Below are 13022 nucleotides of genomic sequence, written 5' to 3' on the forward strand. Positions count from 1 at the left end.
GTACTCCAGGTCTACCTAGTTAAGTTGCTAAGAGTTCTAAGCCAGGGTCCCAAATGCCACCCTTTCCATCACCACTCTAGACTGTGAACACTCACAGAGAAGAAACACATGGCTACCATGTTCTTTCCCAGTTCTTCCTATCTGTGCATCTTATGTCCTACACGCTCCAGTCTCAAATCTCACAATCTTCATGTATGTCAATCACCTCCCCCTTGAGTTTCTTACTGGTTCCTTGCTTAGTCCTTCAGCATCTTCTCCATACACTGCCTTATGGCAGGTGCGTCTGAATGTCACCTGAGCTACTTTATAGGCCTGTTGTGTCTCTGCTACTATCAAACGATATGATTGGGAACAGGATTCTTCCTTGGTTTGTTTCCTACTAGCAAGATGGGGTTCAAAGGACTACATAAGGTCTTTCATTGAGTGAACCACTTTTTAAGCGACTGAGAAAGGAGAGAAAGACAGGAAGGTATAGAAACACAAGAGGGGAGTCCCTCACGCAGGAACCTGGGTGAAGGCTCTTTGCCGGCAGGAAAGCAAGATTTCCAGCACAATTAACAACCAAGTAAGGACGTTTACCTTCCCAAATGTAAACCCCTTATTTATAACAGTCACAACAGTAACCCCATTTAGAGGGAACAGATATGTACTAAGTGCAACCCTTCTAGATTCCAGTTTCTCTGATGACATTTTAATTCCATCCACAGCATCCCTATAACTATCTGTCTTATCAAAGAGAAATGAAAATGGAGGAAGGAGGGTTTCTTATCAATCTCTTAAAAACTTAACATGAAAGCTACAGAAATGGCGTGTGTGGCTAGTGTTCTCTTCATTAACTATGACAGTCTTGAAGAAAGCACACTTGGGTATTTCTTTCTTTCTGATTGTCCATTTCTTCTAGCCCTAGACATAAAGTCTATATTAAATTATATTTAATGAAAAGCTCCAAGTCTGCTCCAAACTGGCCAGGCTTGAAATACATTTCCACATCAAAGCCACAAATCCCTTTTTAGCCTATACTGAGGTCAGGGGAAACTCCTGAGGCTGCTGAAGGTGACAGTGTGTAGTTACATCTCTGCACCCCTCACCAGTGACTGACATGGTATCTTAAAAGATATGCCTTCAAGGACTCATAATTTATTAAGTATAAAAATAGCCCTCAAACTCTCTCTTATATAGGAATGAACCAGGCAATTTTGCTTTCAAGAACATCTGCACTTATTGCCTATAAATGGTGGTTTGGCCCAGCGGTTAAGAGGACTTTCTTGCTGCACTTTCAGAGGATGAGAGTTCAGTTCCCTGAACCCACAAAAGGTAGCTTACAATGTAAATCCAGCTCAATGGGGCTGATTTTCTGTCCTGTCCTCTGTGGACACTATATCCATGAGCACAAACCCATACCCAGACACACTGCATATCATGAATATAAATAAATTAATGAAATCTTTAAAAAAAAAAAGAGAAATTTCTCACATTACAAAATAATAGCAAAAATAATAGCAACCACTGAAATTGAACATTGACTATGCTAGCCACTGTCCTAAGGGATTACTAACTCACCAGTCCTTCACCAAAGTCACTTAGAAACATAATCTAACAAGTTTTCTCTAGAATTAGTCACCAAATGGCTTTCAGACACAGACACACTGGACTTAAAGATGATCAAAACAGCTTCAGTCAAGAGAGTATAACAATGATAAAATGGGTCAAATTATCTTAAAATATTTATATCAATGCCTGACAGACTGAACATATGGCTTTTTAGATGGACCATATAGCAATTAATAGTGAATTAAAATTATGATGTTTAACAATTGAAATCAAAGAAAGGTAAATTCAACCATTCTATCCCCAGAAGTTTGATGGTACCTTAAAAGAAATTATGACAAAAAATGAGACAATAACACAGTTTTTATTATATTTTTCTGTATTCTTGACAGTTCATGCTAATTTTCATTTTACTATTATCACTTCCCTATAATTCAAATATAAATGTACTAGTAGTACCCCCTAGCATTTATTAATGTAAAATTTCCTACTGACAGAGTAGAAAATCAGAGATTGTGAGAGAGAATCACTTAGGACAGAGACCCAGGAATCTCCACATTTCAGAGTTAACGGTGCTAGAGACTTACAATAGAAACAAAAACAAAAGCAAGCAACAAGGTAGAAGAGGAGAAGTGGTCCATGTGATGCTAAGGGGGTGATGTAAGGCAGACAGAGTGGTCCATGTGATGCTAAGGGGGTGGTGTAAGGCAGACAGAGTGGTCCATGTGATGCTAAGGGGGTGATGTAAGGCAGACAGAGTGGTCCATGTGATGCTAAGGGGGGTGATGTAAGGCAGACAGAGTGGTCCATGTGATGCTAAGGAGTGGTCCATGTGATGCTAAGGAGTGGTCCATGTGATGCTAAGGGGGGTGATGTAAGGCAGACAGTCTGGAATCTATGGATAGCTTCTATGAGCATACAGGAGTGCTGTCAGTTTGCTGACAAAAACAGTTTTACAGAGTGTTGGATACATGAGAAGCAGGGGAACTTGACAAAGTATAAGGCTGTTAAATACTGAGGGACTGCCCATTGAAAGGAGCTAGAAGACCAAAATGGCATAGGCCATCATGTTGAGCAGCTAGATCGAATCACCAGAGCTTGGAAACCTAAGAGGAAAAGGCATGTAATATGAATCCCCATGAAACTGCTCAGAAGAGATTACTCAAGAACACAAAGGCAGAGTCCGTGGTGGATTCCTATGAGTCAAGTTCTTAGAAACCAGTGAACTAAAGGTGGCCCATGAGTTAGTAAAAAATCTCCCTCAAGTAATTTAATCTTGATTGACAAAGTGGGAAATGTTTTCTGGATAGAAAGCAAAAGAGAAATGTGATTTTAATATAGACCTCCATGTGTATTAAGAAAGCAAAATAATTCACAGGTTTCAGCCTCTCTGGTTGAATAATAAGCTATGGCTCTCATAGTGCTGACAACCATGATACAACAACTACAGAAGGGAACACAGATGGCTTTCTGTAGAAACAGGGACCAAGAAGCACAGTATGGTGACAGAGCAAAGATGGAGAATTAAATGAGGACATCCAGGATCTTTTCAGTGGAAAGCCAGGAGGCCCAGCCCACATATTCCCAGGAATGACACAGACACACAAATCTATTACCATCAAGAGCCACCGTCAAGAACAGAAAGTAGCAGCTAGGCATGGGATTAAGAATATTATTCATTCACCAGGTACCCTAAATAGACATTTATGAAAACAATGCATTTGTTTTTAGACACTAAGCAAGTTTAACATGCAGTAGGCGGGGGGTGGCAGCTGAGTTAAGTACAATGAAAGGCTGGAGAGTAGAAAGTGAAATTGCATAGTATATAGGAAGTGACTGGACAGAAATGTACAACATCATATCTAGAATATAATCACCCAAAATCCAAAACCTATAAATCTCACAATGGCAGCTGCACTTCAGAAAAGTCAAAGAAACATCTTGCCAGGCTAAATTTCTCAAAATTATGTGTACTTTAAAAAAAACCAAACAAACAAAAAGAATACTCAGAAGCATTATCTTGTCATATAAACTCTTATTTCCTTATAGATTGATTTCTGTCTTGAAGAATATCACTACAAATTTTACTAGTAGCTACTGGTTTGTTGGTTCATAGCAGTTTCCAATATAGAAAGAAATGTGAATTAATCCAAACGTATCCTTCACCCTAGTCTTATATAGAAAGCCAGTGGTATTATGTCAAAAAGGTGATAGTGAACATAGGCAGCAGCTCTACTTGTCTTTGTAGGAAGCAAAAATGCTTGAAAAGGACCTATACTGAAGCATAAGCCTAAATATTATTCATAAAGGCCCATTTTGGAATACCTTCTAGCTACTATTAAATCATTTCCTGGGAAAACTTGGGAATTTTAGACTGTAGCATCACGTAGGATTTGGACCCAAGTTATTCCAAAGTGAAATGCCAATAACTGTGAAAAGTCTTGACTTTGTTCTTAATGAAATGTTGCACCTACCTGCCAATGTCTGGAAAGCAGATGTTTTGTATAAAGACTCTCACATGTGACATAGCACTCAGAATTCCTGTGATATAGGGCTATCAGCAGACGATAGGGGATTCCTGACATGATGTTCTAAGAGATGACCATCTGAAATTATGGAGCTCCCTTGAACTGGAAAAAAACAAGTGAGAGCTGTCTTTGAGCAATGAGTATGAGATAATATCTTTAATGATTCTTAATCTACTAGTTTCTCTTCCCTAGTTCTCACCGTGTTAGGAATTCATCTGGATTAGCCAGTGTCCTATTTAGGATTTCTATTGGTGTGAAGAGACACCATAACCATAGCAACTATTACAAAGAAAAGCATTTAGTTGGCTTACAGTTTCAGAGGATTATTCCATTATCAGCATGGCAAGATACATGCACACAGACACGCTGCTGGAGAAGGAGTTGAGCATTCTACATTTAGATCCACAGGTAGCAGAAGGAGACTATCAGCCACTATGGACATAACTTGAGCATAGGAGACTTCAAGATCTGCCCCAACAGTAACATATGTCCTCCAACAAGGCCACACCTCCTCATAGTGTCACTCTCTATGGGCCAAACATTCAAACATATGATTCTATAGGAGTCACTCTTATTCAAACCACCACAGTCAGAGACTGATAGGTTGTAGTATTTAAATTTCACAAGACTTTCAAAAGTCACCTTGTGAATAACAGATGCTATGGGAAAAGAAAATATCATATCCCCAAGAGTAATAAAGAAGAAATATCACTGATTCTTTGCATATAATTAAGACAGAGGTGATGTGACTGGTTATATTACCCCCCAAATAACATACTGAACTAATACTGAAAGAGACGGGTTTTCCCCCACACTGCAGAAACCTATCCTGAAGCAAAAAATGGAGGGTAAATGATCAGTTAAATCAGAACCTAATTTCTCTGTAGTGTCTTTGCACATGTCCTAATGCCAAAGTATACCTGAAAACATCAATAGAAGGTAAAAGGGTGTTGGGGAGACAGAACAAAAATGCCTATGACTAAAAAGACATAAAGGCAGTGAACTGAGACTAAGGTCAGTAGAAACACTGGAGTAAGCACCATTGGAATGATGGTACTTCATCTTGAAGAAAATGCTGATTGCAGCCAGCCACCTTATCACAAGGTGCCACAATTTTACCATCTAATATCTCTTTTTTGAACACACTAAGAGGCTAGCATGCAGGGGCCTAAAGTAAGCTCTGCCTCTAAACTGAACAATGAATGATTATTCCTTCTCTAGTGTTCCACAATTTACAGTGTCTCACATACATGTGGAAAACCAAAGAGGATTTCACAGAAGGGTTATAGACACTCTTAAGTATAGGGAGTGCTTGCATACTTTGTGGATTTGAGAGCATAAGGGGTCCTTTAGGAACATTCTAAATTTCTAAGAGTTTCCCAGAGGAATTGGGGTAAACCCTTCTCAAATGTCTTTACAGTGACAGACAAAACAAATACAGGCAGTTACTAATAGAATGAGATGATCCACAGATGAAGATATTACACAATATAGAATATACACATACAAAAAGCCTTTAATCTGACCAAAAATCAACTTCCTTTAGCATTTTTGGTTAAAAAAAAATAGTAATCTCCCTGTCAAATTTCAAATTCATTTAGTAACCTTCCTGCTTGCCAAAGTAACTGTGCTCAGTATTTGCCTGGGAATTGTGTAATAGATACCACCAGTGGGAAATCTGTATCTTCCAAGACTTGAAGAGGCATGTATGACTCATCCTGAGAACCTTATCCCTAATATAGACCTAAAAAGCTGTCAGTATAATCACCAAGCACATATATGTCTGAAACATCTTATACCACCTACAGTGTCTAAACTTGAGACCTTTAAAAGTCAGTCAACACTAGCATGAAACATAGTGGTGCTCTTTATGATCAAATCCTCTTTAGCAATGCAGCAAGAAGGAATGAGTCTCATGAACAACACTGAGAAGATGAAGCCAAGCACTCTATGGTATGTGTCAATACAAAAGTCATAAACATGCAAATCTAAATGACAGTATTAGAAATGATAACAAAAAACAAAAAATGGTGCCCTTTGTCAATACAACTGTGCAGTCCCTGGATATCGTTGTGGATAGGGTCCAGGAACCCTAGTGATACCAAGATCAAAGAATGCTCACACCACTTAAATAAAGTGTTATGGTGTTTGCTTATACTCTACAACTCCTCTCACATACTCTACAGCATTTCTGGAGGACTAATAATCTAGTTCAATACAAACACTATGCAAATAGTTGCCAATATGCATTATTTAGCAAATAAGGACAAGGAGAAAAGTTGTATACATTTAATACAAATGTAATTTTTTTATACTTTTGTGTGTTTTTACTTATTTTTTATATAGCTGATAAACTGAAGAAACATAAGTTTTTTTCTACATTTTAATTTTTTTGCTGTTATAAAGGTCATTTCATTCTTTTGAGATACTGTATTTTTACCTAGGAAATCATCGTTTCATTAAATTTTCATGTATGATACATAAATACACATGAGGCAGTCAAGTTACCAAAATAGAATACTGAGTCTATTGTTGAGATATTGCTATTTTGATCACATTTAAAAATTGGTTTAAACATATTTAAATATAGATAAATATGAATAAATAAGATGTTATTTATATGAAAGTAATTCAGTGAAAAGTGGGTAAGTAATAGATGCAAGATAACAGGCCAGGAGGGTAGCATATTAACTAGATAGCATGTATGTGGGGTTTGGTTAAACTAGTTTCTCTACTACTGTACATTTACAATTTTCATTAAAAGATTTTTTAAAAATTTCCTTAGAAAATACCATCAACACACACTTAAATGATATGGAAAAGTCCTACTAAAACCACTGTATCATTTCATATTTTTCTTTTATAGCTGCTATACATGAAATCATGTTCTGAAGTGACAGAATTAAAACTTCATATGTTCTACAAGCAGCATTTAATGCTTTCCAACATGAAATATGCCTCCCAACCCCATAATTAAAACTCATTATCATTAGAACAAAGTTTCTAAGTTGAGAAAATTTTAAACTATTGGTATTCCTCAAACACACACAACAGAGAGAGAGAGAAAGAGAGAGAGAGAGAGAGAGAGAGAGAATATCAAATAAGCAACTCATGTCACTAAGTACAAGAGATTTGTTTAATACTGCAAATAAAATTTTCAAGTAAGCAAAGTCCACAAAGATGTGACTCAAAAGCAATTGGGTCCAGAGGAAGACACCAAACCAGGAAGCTTATAAAATAAAAAGATAACCCAAAACACATTTTATTTCTTTGCCTATTTGTAAGCACATGCAAATGCTTAATACATATGTATTTACATAAATTTCTGCTAAAGTGCTGTTCGTTAGCATGAGTGTTCTGATATCTTTGATATTTTTCATAAATAATTCTATGTCTAAAGAAAGGCATTGATTAATATGTCTTAAAGGGGGAACAATCTTTACTTCATGATAATTTGTGATAACAATGAATTAATTAAAACTATGTGCCTATTTTCCAACAGATTTGGAGGCTAGAAGTCAAAAATCAAAGAATTAGCAAGCCATGCTTTCTGTCTTTAGGAAAGAATCTTTGCCCTTTCCAGCTTCTGACAGGTGACTAAATTCCATGACCTGTGGAGCAGTACATTGATCTCCATCTCCACCGCCATCTCCTCTGTGCATGTAAGTACTTGTGGTGATAGTACACTGATCTCCATGTATACTACTGTCTCCTCTTTGAAGATGACTCACTTGTTACAATATTTCTCTTATGAAGACTCATTTGATGGATCTCATGGCCTAGTGGGGTGGTAATCCAGGTAATCTTCTTACTCAAACTCAACATTATATTTGTTAAGTTAGAGAGATTTCAAATAAATAATTTAATGATATACATTAAGTCTTTGGACAAAAAAGAACAACCCAAATTCCAAATTTACAAATGGAAAGAAATAATTATGGTCAGGGAAGAAATTGTTGCAACTGTAATAAAACGCAAGGGTTCAATGATGTAAAAAGTACATTCTTTAAAAAGATAAAAAAGATCAACAAACAGCCAAACTACCCAAGGAGAAGACAGGAAAAGCCCTAATAAAAACAGAAATGAAAAGAGAGCTATTTCAATGATTATCAGTGAAATTCAGAAAATTCTTAGAACATATCCTTAAAAATTATATTTGATTTAATTTAGTAAACCTTAATAAAAGAGGGATTTATGAATTAATATGAGCTACCAAAATTAAAGCAGGATGAGATAAACAACTTTAAAATATTTATAACAAATAGTTAGATTGAACTTATAAACAACAAAATAAAATAAAAGTCCAAACTAAAAATATCCAAGCCTTGGGGGCTACCGAGATGGCTCAGTGGGTAAGAGCACTGACTGTTCTCCCGAAGGTCCTGAGTTCAGATCCCAGCAACCACATGGTGGCTCACAATCACCTGTAATGAGATCTGACACCCTCGTCTGGTGCATCTGAAGACAGCTACAGTGAATTATGCTGAAGTGAGCACGCCAGAGCAAGCTGGGCCAGAGTGAGCAGGGCCAGCAGAGGTCCTGAGTTCAATTCCCAGCAGCCACATACATGAAAGCTCATGGCCATCTATACAGCTACAGTGTACTCATACACATAAAATAAATAAAATAAATCTTAAAAAAAAAATCCAAGCCTATCAAGATTTGTGGCTGAATGCTACCAGGACATTAAAGAACTAACACCAATCTTTTTCAGATTACTCTACAAAATACAAAAGAAATACTTTTTCATAACTCATTTTTATGAAGCTAATATTACCCTGTTATACAAACAACAGAAAATACAACGAAAGACCCAACAACAAACAGGGAAATTATTAACCAATCTTCCCAATAAATATACATATATATACATATTATCAATAAATATTAATATGTTAAATTCAACGATACATCATAGAAATCATTTAACAAGATAAAGTTTGCTTCATTCCAGAAAGGAAGGATGAATTCAATGGAAACCAATTAATGAATGAACAAATGCATTAATAATAGACTCAAGGATAGAAATCACAAAATCATCTCACTGTGGTTTGAATAAGAATGACCCCCATAGGCTCATTGATATTATTATGTGGTCACCAGGAAGGTGGCACTATTTGAAAGCATTACGATCTGTGGCCTTATTGAAGGAAACATGTTAGTGAGGGTGGGCTTTAAGGTTTCAAAAGGCCTATTCCAAGCCCAGAGTTCTCTCTTTCTGCTACCTGTGAATATGAACGTAGAACTCTCAGCTACTTATCCAGCACCACAAATGCCTGTGTGTTCCCATCTCCAGTAGCCATGCCAAGAGGCCATATGTGCCGGTAACCCCAACATTGACAGATTAAGGAGTTGCTGAGACTTACCTAGCCAAAAAAACCAGTGAGTTCCGGGTATAGTTGGCGCAAAGGAATGGAACAGGAAATGATATAGGACACCTGATAGTGGGCCTATGCTCATATGCACCCTCCTGACACACACAGACAGAAAGAGGACAGGAAAACAGAAGTCCTTTAATGAAGGTAACAATAAGAGAACTAAAGTCATTTTAAACCTTAACTGTTTTTCTAAACAAAGCGAGAGTCCTGGGGCTGCTTTATTTACTTCTGGGGTTCCTTGCAGTAAAATCAGTTTGAATAGCGAGCAAGGGGCAGCAACCATGGAACTGCTCGGCATAAACGGAGAGGGGCAGACGACCTAAAAGGAAAGGGAGTTTTTACTAAGCAGAGCTACATACTATTAACAAAAGGAAGGCTCTGCAGAGCAGTGGCACATGCTGTTGTACTAGCTGCTTGGACATTGAGGTAGGAAGACTGTGAGATCCCAGGAGTAGAAAACCAACATAGGCAACAAGACTAGAAAAGGAAGGAAGGAAGCTCGGCATAGCAGCACATGACTGCAAATCCAGCTCTTGGGCTGGTCCTGACAGCTTGCCTGGGGGGGACTAGAATAAGCATTAAATGAAATGGTACAGATAACCTGCTCCAGCCCAGTGACTGGCACTTAACAGATGTTCAGTTACTACAGCTACTTTTGATTGCTTCCATATGAAAAGTTCCTTACTGCTCAACCCTTGGTCCATAGGAATCATGTTGAGTACGGTGGGAAGAGAGAATAACTTTCTTAAGGAAGATGGCTAACAGGGTCACCCCATCACATATAGGAAAAGGGCTCATGAGATGCCCACTTGAAGATGTTAGCTGCTATCTCTCTTGACCAGGGAGATGTGTGTTATGTCAAAATACCCACAAGCCACTCATGCAACCTCTCTGATTTTATCCTGCTGAAGCCTCTGGGTTTCCCCATGGTGCATAAAGGAAAAACCCATCATCTTTTTGTTTGTTTCTTGTCTGTTCTGCTCCCCAAGCATCTGGCTGTTGTCCTTGTTGACAGGAACAGATATCATAGTGTATAAATGCCCTGTCCACTGCACATGGCCCTCTAGGTATCCGTTCTAATTTCACCTCTGTGACTGTGATAGAATACTGTGACCAAAAGAAACATGGGAGGGGAAAGGGCTTATCTGGCTCATGATTTAGTTTACAGTTCATTACTGCAGGAAGTTAAAACCTCATACCCATGGTCAAGAGCACGTGGATCTTTACTGGTTTGCTCTCAGCTAGCATTCTTCTCCCATCTTCCTACATCACTGAACAATCAAAATAATCCCTCACAGACATGCCCTCTGGCCATCCTGACCTAGGTCATTCCTCACTAAGACTCTTTTTGCCTAGGTGTATCACCTTTGTCGGGTTGACATGACAGTTAAAACAGAATGTCTGCGAGAGAAATTGGTGGCAGCAGCCTTTATCACCAGCAAGGTTTAGCGACATTCAAACTGGCCGAACAAAATGGGATTAGAGCCCAAGGCCCTTAGTAGGATCCTTATACCTGGGCATACGCCAGTGATGATCAGTGGTCCAGAGCAGCTGTACAGAGCTCTTTGGGGCACAGAGCATTTGGAGGTGACATGGGGATAGAATTCTACTTTCTACAGCAGGTTCCCAGAGACCAGTGCCACCATAGTGGATCGACTAAGCAAATAACAGCCACAGCAGCAGCTTGCATTCAACAGCAACCCCTGGGAGCCAGAAGAAGAAGAGTAAGACACAGCACACATGTTACCTCTCATCTTTACAACCACTCCAAACCATCAGCCTCAGAGCTCAGGAAACAACACACAAGGGGGAGTAGCCTGTTCCGATGGCATCTGTGCCCATGCACACACAGGTGGTGTCTAAGAATCGGCCTACGGGCGTTGGACTCAAAAGCCCAAGTTCTTTTCTTTACTAGAGCATGCAGACTATTGGGTAATGATTCCCTCACATACAAAAAAAAAAAAAAAAAAAAAAAAAAGCACACAAGAAATTTAGGAGTTCAACTGACAGACAACAGGGTAAAGTAACTTGAAGAAAACATTGTCTCTTAATGATTTGGTTACAAGGGTCAGAATTAAGGGGCCAAACTCACTGCACCTTTGATTGAAGTTGTACAGAAAAGAACAGGACTTCAATAGGGAGTTCAGCATCATGACCTGGAGGCTCATGCACCTGCTGCTGAGGGTGCTGCATCTATCTGCATATAGAGACATGCAAGATATAGCCAGAGACTGACACTGCAAAGCGAGTCCTTATTTGAAGGTGAAAAAAAAAATCCAAACAAATAGCCTTAGCATAAAAATGATTATGGAAAAAAATAAAATATTAAATGAAAAATTGTTTTTTGGAAGTTTCTTTTATATCCTGAATGAATGTTATCAAGCTGCAAGAAATTCAAGATCCTTAGGGACTGGGTATGCAGCAGCTCATAGCTTACTAGAGCTTTAGATTCTCCATCGCACAAAGATATTTGAAGAAGAAACTAAGAATTGATGCCACATGGCTTAAAAATAACAAAAAAGAAGACAAAACCTCAAACAAAATAGTAAGGTAGTGTCTTAGTTACAGTTTCAGGGCTGTAAATAAGCAGCATGACTACAGTAACTAAATGAAGAAAAATATTTCATTGGGGCTAGCGTACAGTTCAGAGGTTTAGTCCATTAAGATTGTGGTGAGTGGCAGCAGGCAGAAAGACATGGAGCTGGTGAAATAGCTTAGAGTTCTACATCTGGATCCTTAGGAAGAGTAAGTGAGCCATCATGCCTGGCTTGTGCTTCTGAAACTACATAGTCCACTCCCAGTGACACACTCCCTCCAACAAGACCACACCACCGACTTTAACAAAGCCACACCTTCTAATAGTAGCACTCCCTAGGGGGGGTGATGTTTATTCAAACCACCACAGTAGGTGTTTATCTTTCCTCAAAGTCTAAGAAAACAAAATCTCACACTAAACAATAAGGCAGGTATTTGTGTGGTTGTCTTGCTTTGCAACACAATGACATTGCCTTCAAAACCAAAAACTCAACCCTCACTCTCCTGATGGTCAGGTCAAGACACTCTGGATGTCAGCAGGTAAGACAAGACACAGACCATGGATGATGGCAAGTGGTGTGTCCTACTGCATTCTGCACTTACACATACAGCTTTTTAAGCATTCAGCATATACTTGGAACCATTCATATTTCTGAGACTAGAGCCACAATCAGCAAGATTTGAAACTCTTCACCAAATACAGTTTGTTCAGTATTGTCAACTAGCTCTGACCAAGGTCTATGGTGTACTAGGCCAGAGGCTGGTGAGCTCCTACAACTTACATACCAAACTCATAAGGCACAAGTAATCTTTACTATCAAGAGAGTAAAGCAGTACATACAGGTCGAGCACATTCTGTGATCAGAGCTACAAAGACATGGACAAGATGTAAACAGAGCTGGGTATGACCAACACTGTGGTACACCACCCAAACCATCCAGCATACCTCCAGACATATCCAGCCTTGTTTAGGTTAAACCTCCACCAGCTTGCCACTGCATGTCTCATGATAGCACTCAAATTTTTAAAATAA

The 13022-nt window shown here is 38.6% G+C and overlaps 1 protein-coding gene and 1 long non-coding RNA gene across 7 annotated transcripts in view; one reads left to right on the forward strand and one right to left on the reverse strand.

Moving 5' to 3' along the window:
• Stxbp6 (syntaxin binding protein 6) overlaps positions 1 to 13022 on the reverse strand; it is a 233934-nt gene that overhangs the window by 132889 nt on the left and 88023 nt on the right. The gene's annotated exons all lie outside the window — the stretch shown is intronic.
• Positions 1191 to 11432, forward strand: LOC116080847. The gene is made up of 3 exons (XR_004114637.1): positions 1191 to 1314; positions 7579 to 7738; positions 10811 to 11432. It is a non-coding gene; the product is annotated as an uncharacterized LOC116080847 (long non-coding RNA).

This window comes from Mastomys coucha, unplaced genomic scaffold (genome assembly GCF_008632895.1).
Source record: "Mastomys coucha isolate ucsf_1 unplaced genomic scaffold, UCSF_Mcou_1 pScaffold6, whole genome shotgun sequence".
Taxonomy (NCBI): Eukaryota; Metazoa; Chordata; class Mammalia; order Rodentia; family Muridae; genus Mastomys; species Mastomys coucha.